The 8,195-nt window shown below is 39.5% G+C and overlaps 1 pseudogene; it reads left to right on the top strand.

Moving 5' to 3' along the window:
- Positions 1-5,611: 5,611 nt before the first annotated feature.
- LOC125345800 lies at positions 5,612-6,794 on the top strand (annotated as a pseudogene).
- Positions 6,795-8,195: the final 1,401 nt, after the last annotated feature.

Raw genomic sequence — 8,195 nt, 5'->3', positions numbered from 1 at the left:
TCCTATAGATGGCCCGCAGCATTTCTTTTTTTTATTATTATTACTTATTTATTGTTAAAGTGATGTACAGAGAGGTTACCGTTTCATAAGTTAGGCCACAGATACATTTCTTGTACTGTTTGTTACCTCCTCCCTCATTCACCCCTCCCCCCTCCCCTTTCTTTCTCCCCCCATGAGTTGTTCAGTTGGCTTACACCAAATGGTTTTGCAAGTATTGCTTTTGGAGTCATTTGCCTTTTTATCCTTTGTCTCTCGATTTTGATATTCCCTTTCACTTCCCAGTTCTAATACCAGTATATGCAGTATCCAGGGTAACTCAGATGAGATACAATGATAGCACAGGTACAACCACAGGGAGGGGATATCAGAGGATCATCAACAAAAGAAGGTACGGTTTCACATGGCATGTTGAAAGTAATTACAACAGTGATATAATAACATGGAGTTCATTTCACTTAGCATCAACTCATGCGTTCATAGAGCATAGCTATTAGGCTCTTGCGATCCTCTGCCCAGCAGCATTTCTCACCATGAACTTTTTTGTTCTGTTTCCTGTGTTTCTTAGAAGGAAGCTCGGTTGCTCATGTACATCTCCTCTTTTTAGGATAAATAACGGTTTTTGAGAGATGAGAGTGGTCCTTCATCATTTTTTATCAGTATTTGATGACTGTGAAGTCATTTATTCTCTTACAAAGAATTTGTGTTTTCCCTCTGTGGACACAGTCCCTAAACCATTGTGTTGCTCCTATAGCTCTAATGTAGAGTTTTGACTTCCATGCCTATGTCTACTGAGTAATCTTTGGCATTGACAATGAATTATTCTCCTCATAGAATGTATTTCTTTTAATTTTTTGTTAATTTTTTCATGTGCTCTCACAAATTGCATGTTTTTAATGAGATATGCAATTCAGAGAGTGAGTTTATGGAGAATATAGAATTAATCAAGCCATGTAATTTCATCAGCAACCCACAGACCAATCTCTATGATTTGTGAACCATCTGTGAGAAGAAAAAATGAGCTGTCTCGGTCACTGTGTGGGCTGAAATCATGTTCAGTGAGCATTAGTTTATTAATTTATTCATTATGTACTTAGTTGTGCATCCAAGCACTTACTTCACCTTTTTAATATGAGAATCATTGGGCTAATTTTGAGATAGTGACAATGGCAACAACATATCTGTTTTTATCCTACTAAAGAGGCTGTGCTGCGATGAACATTGTAGTGCTGGTGGCTTTAGTGTGTTCTTGTTTGTTGTCTTTTGGGTAGATGCCCAAAAGTGGAACTGCTGGGTCACAGGGTAGCTCTATGTTTAGCTTTCTGAGGAATCTCCATACCATTTTCCAGAGTGGCTGAACCAGTTTACATTCCCACCAACAATGAAGTAGGGTTCCCTTTTGGCCACATCCCCTCCAACATTTATTATTGTTGGTTTTCTTGATAAAGGACCTTCTTACTGGGGTGAGGTAGAATCTCAATGTTGTTTTGATTTGCATTTCTTTTATGGCCAGTGATATACAGCACTTTTTCATATGTCTCTTGGCCATTCTCATTTCCTCATCAGAGAAGTCTCTTTTTAAGTCTTTAGCCCAACTTGTTGAGGGGGCTATTGGTTCTTTGCGGTTTTGTTTTGGAGGAATTTAATTTTTTTTTAGTTGTGCATATACTTTAGAAGATTGCAGCACAATTTGTCATAGCTAAAATATGGAACCAACCCAGATGCCCCTCAGTAGACGAGTGGGTCAGGAAAATGTGGTACATATACACAATGGAATTTTATGCCTCTATCAGAAAGAATGACATTGCCCCATTTGTAAGGAAATGGAAGGACTTGGAACAAATTATGCTAAGTGAAGTGAGCCAGACCCAAAGAAACATGGACTCTATGGTCTCCCTCATAGGGAATAATTAGCACAAGTTTAGGCTAGTCACAGCAGAGGATCACAAGAGCCCAATAGCTATACCCTTATGAACACATAGAATGATGCTAAGTAAAATGAACTCCATGTTATGGAAACGAATTTTATATCACTGTTGTAATCGCTTTCAATATGCCATGTGATACCGTAGCTTCTATTGTTGATGATTCTCTTGTATCCCCTTCCTGTGTTTGTACCCACACTATCTCTGTATCTTATCTGAGTACACTGGATACTGAATATACTGGTATTAGAAAGTGAAAGGGAATATCAAAATCGAGAGACAAAGGATAAAAAGACAAACGACTACAAAAGCAATACTTGCAAAGCCATTTGGTGTAAACCAGCTGAACAACAACTCATGGGGGAGAGGGAAAGGGGGTGGGGGAGGGGGAAATGAGGGGGGAGGTAACTAAGAGTACAAGAAATGTACCCAAGGCCTAACATATGAAACTGAAACCTCTCTATACATCAATTTGACAATAAAATTTTAAAAAAACTGAAAAGGAGAGGCTGTGAACTCATGGGACAAATACCAGAACAAATATAGCATAATTATGACTGCATATAACCAAATCATCTCAAGGAGGCCTTTGAAGTCCCGAATATCAAGAATAGCTTCCCCTGTGAGCTAATTCTTCATGATCAAGTGGAAATAGTTTTTAGCAGAAATGACAAGGAAGAAATTTCAGGTAGCGAGAGAACAGCACATCCAAAGACAGAGAGAGAAGAGCAATAGTGATCTGGATTATTTGGGACATTGAAAGTGTAAATTAGCAGCAGAGAAGGCTGAGAGATAAAAGGGAAGAGTCAACAGGAATTCTCCAAGATCGTTCATGCCATGGGATGGATTGTAAGCATTTATCAAAGGGTTTCAGATTTGAGATTCTTCTACAATGAAGAGTTTTGCTGGGTATGTGGAAACAATCCAGTAATTACAACATTCCCTATTATGGTAGCTATGCGGCGAACAGTGGCAGCAGTGACTGGAGAGAGACAAAAAGAAGAAATAGTTCACTGCCTGAGTCAATATGAATTAATAACTGATTGGTTATTTGGCATGAAGGAAAAAGAATAAAGTTTGACATTAATGAATGCCAGCTGAGTGCCAGTGGCTCACACCTGTAATCTCAGGAGGCTGAGATCTGAGGATCATGGTAGGAAGCCAACCTAGGCAGAAAAGTCTTCCTGAGACTCTTATCTCCAAAAAAACACCAGAAAACCCAAAGTAGCTCTGTGGCTCAAAGTGGTAGAGTGCTAGCTAGCCTTGAGCCTGAGAAGCTCAGGGACAGTGCCCAGGACTGAGTTCAAGCTCTACAACAAAGATAAAAGAGAGAAAGGGAGAGAGAGAGAGAGAGGAAGAGAGGGTGAAAGGAAGGAAGGAAGGAAGAAGAAAGAAAGAAAGAAAGAAAGAAAGAAAGAAAGAAAGAAAGAAAGAAAGAAAGAAAGAAAAAGAAAAAGTGTTGTGGCTGATGAAGGTAGCTCAAGTGGTACAGAACCTGTGTATCAAGTGCTGGATATTTCCAGCCTGAATATGTTGCTTCACACTTTTAATTTCAGCTACTTGGGAGATAAAGGTAAAAAAAATCATATTCCTAACCCAGTCCCAGAAAAAATAAAAAAGCAAGACATTATTTGAAACCAAAGTGAAAAGGGCCAGAGATGTGATTCAACCATGTGGTTCAATGGTAAATAGCAGGAAAGCCAGCCCAGCAAATGTAAGGCCATGAGTTCAAAACCCAGTACTCCCCAAAGTGAAAGGGGAGGGAGAATAAAAGAAGCTGTTCAAATTATTGTCTGGTTATCTGGATGGCGGGTATATCCCAAAGGACTAACTCATTGCCCAAGTATATTTCTTTCAAAATATTTACAATCTATGTAATACTAATACTGTCTTAACAGTATTTGATACCTGCATATTGGCAAAACTGCTTCTCTCTCTTTTTAAATTTTATTCATTTCTTTATTGTCAAAATGATGTACAGAGGGTTTACAGTTTCATGCCAGTATGTGGAAGTTTGTACCCAGGTCCTCTTACTGGCTAGGCTTGCTTGTTAATCTCTCACATTTGAGCCACACATCCAACCCCGCCTACATTTGCAGGTTGTTTTGGAGTAGTCTAATGAACTTTTCTACCCGTGCTGTTCTCATATCATGAACCTTGAGATTTCACACTCCTGAGTAGGTAGGATTACAGGTTTGAGCTGACAACAGTGCCCAGCTTGTAGTACAATATTTTGACATGGAGTTGGTAGTTACTTAACTCTTTATTTCTCAGTTTGCCTATTTTATTTTAAAATAATGGAAAAAATATATAATACAGAAATTTCTGTCTTGTTAAGTATACAGTTCAATAGAGTTAAATTTATCTACATAGTGTAACTCTGTGAATTATTTCCTTCCTTCCTTCCTTCCTTCCTTCCTTCCTTCCTTCCTTCCTTCCTTCTTGCTTCCTTTCTCTTGTGTGCTAGTACTGGGGCTTGAATGAAAGTCCTGAGCACTTTTCCTGAGCTTTTATCCTCACAGCTAATGCTTTGCCCCTTGAGCCACTGATCTACTTTTGGCTTCTGGATGATTGGTTGGAGATATGAGGCTCATGAATGTTCTTGCTGAGGCTGGCTTTGAATTGTGATCCTAAGATCTCCAACTCCTGAGTAGTTAGTAGTCTAGACACAAGCCATTTGCTCCTGACCTCTTCGTCTTGTAAAACTGAAATTCTTTCCATTATATAATAACTTTGTCCCTACTCTCCCCAGTTTCTGCAAGTGACCCTTTACTGTTTTTGAACTAGGAATCCTCTCTCTCTCTCTCTCTGTCTCTCTCTCTGTCTCTCTCTCTCTCTCTCTCTCATTTCATTTAGTTTAATAAATACCATAGGGTTCATCTATGTTGCAGCATGTGCCAGAATTTTCTTCCTTTTTAAGGTGGTATTGTCTTCATTGCAAACATATACCACATTTTACATATCCAATTATGCATGGATGACATACAGGTTGCTTACAACTGTTAGCTATTTCACAAAGTTGTTTCCAAATTTTTCTACTTGATTATGAATGTTGCTATGGCCAGGAGTGTACTCCATTTACTAATTTTTTGAGGCGACACTTTCACCTACCTCATGGGGAATTTTTGAAGGATTAAAAAGTAGCCAGACCCAAAGAAACATGGACTCTATGGTCTCCCTCATAGGGAATAATTAGTACCGGTTTAGGCTAGTCACAGCAGAGGATTACAAGAGCCTAATAGCTATGCCCCTATGAATGTATAAGATAATGCTAAGCGAAATGAACTCCATGTTATGGAAACGAATGTTATATCACTGTTGTAATTACTTTCAACATGCCATGTGAAACCATAGCTTCTGTTGTTGATGATTCTCTTGTATCCCCTTCCTGTGGTTGTATTGCACTATCTCTGTATCTTATCTGAGTACATTGGAAACTGTATATACTGGTATTAGAACTACGGAAGTGAAGGGAATACTAAAATCGAGAGACAAAGGATAAAAAGACAAATGACTACAAAAGCAATACTTGCAAAACTGTTTGGTGTAAACCAACTGAACAACTCATGGGAGTAGAGGGAAAGAGGGAAGAGGGGGGAATGAGGGAGGAGGTAACAAACAGTACAAGAAGTGTACCCAGAGGTTGCCTAGTGATCCTAAGTGGTTGCCTAGTGATCCTAAGGAAGCTGATGTGTTATTCCCTTCCTGCAACGAATGATCAGGAAGTTTGTGCTCTCTCCGTGGCTGAGAAGTTTTTCCACCTACTAAGACTGGGGTGGGGGGTGGGAACAGGTGTCTTCCTAAAATAGATCACAAGCTGCAGCCTGAGGCCAACTGTAACCCAGGAGTAACACCAGGTGAGAATGACCACTTTAGCTCATCGTACCCATCGTACTGAAGTAAGCAAGAGCTGTGAAAAGAAGGTAGAGAGTGAGGAAGACACTAATCAAGAGAAGAGTCCAGATAATGAATACTCTGGAGATGCTAAGGATATCCACCTCACCCTTATGGAAGAAGTATTGCTCCTGGGACTGAAAGATAAAGAGGGTTACACATCTTTCTGGAATGACTGCATATCATCTGGCCTGTGAGGGGGCATCCTGATAGAGCTGGCCATGTGAGGTAGAATCTCTCTGGAACCCCCTACCATGAGGAAGAAGCTGCTTCTAGACAGAAACATATTGCTAAAGTCAGACAGCCCAACTGATGATGTTTTACTGTATGAAACTCTCAAATACATCAAGGCAACTGAGCCCTCAGAAACTGTCCAGACATGGATAGAACTGCTTACTGGTGAGACCTGGAACCCCTTCAAACTACAGTGCCAGTTGAGAAATGTACAAGAGAGAACTGCAAAGAACTTAGTTGAGAAGGGTATTCTAACCACTGAGAAGCAGAATTTCCCACTATTTGACATGACCACTTATCCAGTGACCAATACAACAGAGAAGCAGCGATTAGTGAAAAAACTTCAAGATAGTGTACTAGAGCGATGGGTAAATGACCCTCAGCGGATGGACAAGCGAACATTAGCACTACTGGTACTAGTCTACTCATCCGATGTACTAGAGAATGTATTTTCCTCTCTGACAGATGACAAGTATGATGTGGTAAAGAATCGAGCCAAAGACCTAGTAGAACTGGACCCAGAAGTGGAGGGGACAAAGCACAATGCCACAGAGATGATCTGGGCTGTGCTAGCAGCCTTTAATAAATCCTAAAGCCAACAGGTGGGTCTCTCCCTTGCCCCTGCTGGCTGGTGACTGTTAGAGACCCTATACTGAGTTTTATGTGAGGAGATGTTTCCATTATTTTTTTTCTTCTTCTCTTGAATCAGATCATGGCTTGGGGAAAGCAACTTCAGGGCTTCTCCATAGAAGTCTTTTTCTCTGTACTTCCACTCCATAGATAAACTGGGTGAACCCCTCACTCCTATACACACACGACAAACATATTCTCCCATTACTTGCTTTTGGATAAACAAGTGGTATTTCTCCAGCAAATAGAATGCGAAACTGTTTATTACATTTTTCTGAAATTTTCTCTATCTTAAATATATTTTCTTTGTCTTTGTCTCAGACTCTGTTAAATAATGTAGTTTACTGAAATAACTGTCTCTGAGTGAGGGGTAATGGAAACTAAACTAGTTTTTGAAGAAGATGGTTTCTGTATATGTCCTGCTAGTGATTTTCTCATTTTTCCTTTTCTAATATAATGAAAATGTCCCAGATTTGAGTACCTGGATACCACAAACTTAAAACCAGAAATATATCATGTGCTTCCTGTTAACGTTATCCTGCTCCCTCATTCATTAATTTCAAGGTCTCAATGAATCATCAGAGGGGAAGATGGCCTGAGAATTTCCATCCTCTGGCATATAGATTAAACCTCTGTGCTCTTATTAAATTGAGGTAATTGTAAGCTTCAGTTGTGGAATAATAACACCCTGAGTCCAGACAATATATCCACAAATCTCACATCATCTTGTCCCTTAATTTTTACTTCCTATACAAATTGATTAAATTCTTCTCATAATAAAGACTCTAGGAATAATTTTGTCTATATTTAAGATGCCCTCCTAGTTGTGTCTTGTTTCAGAACAACTATCATTCTGGCCAAATCTCTACAATGTTTTTCACTTTGGTAAGGAGAGTAAAGGGAAGTTTTATTAAGAAAGTTCCTAAGCTGGGCACTGGTGGCTCATGCGTATTATCCTAGCTACTCAGGAGGATGAGATCTGAGGAATGAAGTTCAAAGCCAACCTGGGCAGGAAAGTCCATGAGATTAATATATCCAATTAAGCACTACAAAAGCCCAAAGTAGAACTGTGGCACAAGTAGTAGAACACTAACCTTGAGCATACAAGAAGCTCAGGGATAGTGCCCAGGCCCTGAGTTCAAGCCCCAGGACTGGCACACACACAGCAAAGTTCCTATCTAGAAGAGACAATGTAAATCTTAGGATTAGGGGATATGAAGAGGACACTCAGTGAGCTATGCTAATGTCAAGTATTTATTATGTTTTCTTTGGATCTTGCCTGTTGACTACTACAGAGAGGCAGGCCATGGAAGGGTTAAAACACATGGCAAATCTTCTGATCAGAAGTAATGAAATGGTTATAATTGCATCTGCTCTCCAAATGACCTATCCCCACAAAAATTCTCCAACTCTTCGTTTTAACTTCAGTTGATACAAAACAAAAATTATAAATCAAAACAAATTCTAAGAGACTGAGCAGAGCTTTAGTCTGGTTCTATCACAATTTATTATTTT

The sequence above is a fragment of the Perognathus longimembris genome, chromosome 2, assembly GCF_023159225.1.
Source record: "Perognathus longimembris pacificus isolate PPM17 chromosome 2, ASM2315922v1, whole genome shotgun sequence".
In the NCBI taxonomy this organism is placed as follows: Eukaryota; Metazoa; Chordata; class Mammalia; order Rodentia; family Heteromyidae; genus Perognathus; species Perognathus longimembris.
Note: the sequence above shows the minus strand (reverse complement) of the source record. Positions and strands in the feature narration are given on the sequence as shown.